Raw genomic sequence first — 3,720 nt, 5'->3', positions numbered from 1 at the left:
AGGTGCCGGCTGTGGTAAAGCTCGCTGAACTGCACTCAACAAAATAAAACATTACTATTTATATTTGAGGTCGATTAAGTTGGCACAATGGCGACGTTACTTATATTCTTAAGAACGTGTGATATTTCGAATAAACATTCCTCACTGATTTAGTGAAAGTAATAATTGTTGTATCTATTACTATTTGAATTTACTTTATCGTTTACGTATTTTCATTTTCGGTCATTAAAGCTCTTATACCAAAGAAAACTGGTGAGTTTCGTCTAAACTATTTGACCTTACTTTCAAAAAAATTTACAATATTTATTTTGTTGATGTTTATAAACAATATAATTTTAGACGTTATCGGGAAATTGCAAAATTTGAAAACGTGCCACTGATGTGAAAAAAATGATTGAACTGGAAAGTGAACGGAATTGATTTATTGATATAGAAACTACAACGTCGATTGGAATAAAATTAATCAATTTTGTAGTAGGTTGGTAGGTAATTAGCCTCAGTTATTCATTCATGCTTCTTGGTAACGTGTACATTAATTGCTGTCAATAATTTACTTATCTGATAGCCTTGTAATGATCCCGCTTGAAAATGGAGTAGAGGTATGTATAGATTTCTGTATTATGATATCTTCACCTGGAAAAAATCAGTTTACCTTGCTTTGTTTATTAAGATCATATTTCTAAACGCACGAGGAAGTTTGCCCAAGGATTCTCGTTTTCCCAAGATTCGATTTCGTTCACTTATAAATGTAATAGGTTCCGCTCAAAATTATGAAGATAGTTGTTGTTATTTCACGATCTTATCACAGAGACAAACAAAACGCGTGCAATTTTGCAAACCAACCGTGGAAACAAGAGGATATCATCACACGTGTCCGTCATGGCCGTATACAATGTAGACATGCACGAATTACACAATTCAGTGGTTGGATAACGGTAATCAGTAACATCCAAGGCGAAGAAAAGGATAATAGGGTTCACCCAAGTTCGAGCAACTAATTTTGATTCGTCAATTAAGAGTGTTCGAGGCAACAGGAAGACAAACCCAAAATGAATACTGTTTGGGGTATGTTTCAAAAATCATCGAATGAAATTGCACTTATACTCCAGGATTCGAATCAATAACTGCGCAGTGAGTGTGATAAGCGATGAACTTCAAGCTTGACCTATGACTGATTATGCAAGATGCAGAAGATTGACAAATCGCAAATTCGAGCAGTTCTTCTACAAAGATTAAAAAATCAGGTTTATTTTGGACGATACGGTATTGACACTTTTTCCATCACCATTATGATCTTCATAGTTTTGCCCTCATAAGAATTGCGTCAGTCTGCAATAATTATCAACCATCCTATCACAAATACATTAAACCCTATCGCACATGGGCGTCGCCAGCGAGGGGCAGGGAGGGGCAGTTGCCCCCCCCTGGAAATGAAAAATGAACACAAAAATTACAGAACCTTGCTTATAAAAACGTGTGATATACTTACCACGGTCCACGTTTACATGTGCAGTTTATATGATTTTATCTAAAATCACATTTATAACCTTCCTAACATTTCGAGTGAAATACCTAGAGCTTTGGCGAAATCTATGGGCGAATAAAGTGGATACAACGATCGACGAGTTGACCGTGGTGGATGTTTTAAAAGAGGCAGACGAGTTCTTTCCGTAAATTAAAACAGCTCTGCAGATTTTAGTTTGTCTGCCGTGCACAACATGTACGGTGGAGCGGTCATTTAGTGGACTAAGGAGGATAAAGACGTGGCTAAGAAGTACCATGGGACAAGCCCGTCTTGATGGTTTGGCTATGATGAGTGTTCATCGTGATATGATTTTCAAAAATCAAGATTATTATATAAACCAAACTGTAGAAATTTTTGCAAGCAATCCACGTCGAATGTGTTTGCGATAATTTCCTATAATTTTTATATGTATTTGTACACATAAGTCCGTTTGTGGAAATATACATTTACGTTATAGAATTTATATACTGAGTGGCCCACCGAGAAGTATACAGAGGGCTTTTAGGGTATTAAATTTAGAAATTTCGAAAAATCCTCGAACACGTCAATTTTGTATTCGAGGGGGACAACTTTTGGAATACAAATCACGAACTCAAGTCTTCACCCCTCTACGTAGGGAGCTTAACCCCTAAAATTTTAAATGGAATCCTATGGCAAATGGCACATTATTTGAAAGCCAATTTAATCGTGATTACTAATCTGCTTTGCTTTTTAAATTCTATTGATTCGTTTCGGAGATATTCGCATTTAAAATGGTTTTTCCCCTGATATAATAAATATATATATATCCCCGCCTGAATACGCTCCTTTAGATTACTTCTTGTGGGGATATTTAAAGAATAAAGTTTATGCTACTCCGCCCGGAACATTACAATTCGAGCATTTATGGAAATAAATGATGTGTGTTTAAAGTTATTTGTTATTTTTTGCACAATTTAAACCTTGTATTAAAATTAAATTTTAATACAAGGTGATTTAGATCGCATTTGTTTTGGTTTCAAATGCGAATATCTTCGAAACGAATCAATAGAATTTAAAAAGCAAAGCAGATTAGTAATCACGATTAAATTGGCTTTCAAATAATGTGCCATTTGCCATAGGATTCCATTTAAAATTTTAGGGGTTAAGCTCCCTACGTAGAGGGGTGAAGACTTGGGTTCGTGATTTGTATTCCAAAAGTTGTCCCCCTCGAATACAAAATTGACGTGTTCGAGGATTTTTCGAAATTTCTAAATTTAATACCCTAAAAGCCCTCTGTATACTTCTCGTTGGGGCACTCTGTATATAATAGATATATGTTCCCAAATTGCCCCTTTAAAACCTCATTAAAAAAATCTCACGCTGCCCCCCCTTGGAAAATTTCCTAGCGACGCCCCTGCTATCGCATTTTTTCCCTTGCGGAGTTGTAAACTTTATAAAAGTAAACAATCTGTATCGCAAGCTTTTCGACGATAACCTTATGTTAAGGTACAATCTACGGTGATTGCTAGTGAAAATGCACTACAGGAAAATTCGCCTCTGATAGAGTCGCCCCTCGCCTTCGAAAAATTTGTCCCCAGAAGATTAGTGCGCCACTCACCCCCCGAATATTGGACCTGTGTGAAGTTAGTCCCCCAACATTAAAATAATGAAACGTCAAATACTTCCTTCGTTAATTGCACATGTAGATACACTTAAATTTTTCGTTTGCACATTTCTCCAAAAAAAGATTTCAAAACAAATTTGGGGGACCAACTTCAAGATTTTAGCCCCCCAACATTAAATTAATTGAACTTCATTCGTTTGCAATTTGTTTGCACATGTAGGCACACCTCGATTGTTCTTTTGCGCATTTCCCTAAAAAAAAGATACTGAAAAAATTAATTTTAAGAGGACAGCTTCACAATTTTAGCCCCCCAATATTAAAATAAGGGAGCGTTATATATTTCATTGGTAATGTTTCCTTTACTGAAACATCATGGTTTTAGCCCGTAACCTTAAAATAGAACTGTATATTGTACTTTATTCGATTTTACCGCCCTAAAAAAGAAATTACGAAAATAAATGGGGTCGGGTACATTCATCCGTTTTTATCGAATGTCACCAAATGAATTTCGACTGATAGATTTTGGTTTCGGAAAAACGGTGTTCGATTTCTGTTATATTTCATTGGCACATCGTCTTTAGTATTACCATGGAAATTTGTGCGGCGATCT

General features: G+C 35.9%; 1 long non-coding RNA gene across 1 annotated transcript; it reads right to left on the bottom strand.

Annotated features, from left to right (window-relative positions):
• Positions 1 to 405: 405 nt before the first annotated feature.
• Positions 406 to 1,057, bottom strand: LOC116177007. Its single transcript, XR_004146580.1, has 2 exons — positions 690 to 1,057; positions 406 to 633 (listed from the first exon to the last, which is right to left on the bottom strand). It is a non-coding gene; the product is annotated as an uncharacterized LOC116177007 (long non-coding RNA).
• Between the last annotated feature and the right edge of the window lie 2,663 nt (positions 1,058 to 3,720).

The sequence above is a fragment of the Photinus pyralis genome, unplaced genomic scaffold (genome assembly GCF_008802855.1).
Source record: "Photinus pyralis isolate 1611_PpyrPB1 unplaced genomic scaffold, Ppyr1.3 Ppyr1.4_LG7, whole genome shotgun sequence".
Lineage (NCBI taxonomy): Eukaryota > Metazoa > Arthropoda > Insecta > Coleoptera > Lampyridae > Photinus > Photinus pyralis.
Note: the sequence above shows the minus strand (reverse complement) of the source record. Positions and strands in the feature narration are given on the sequence as shown.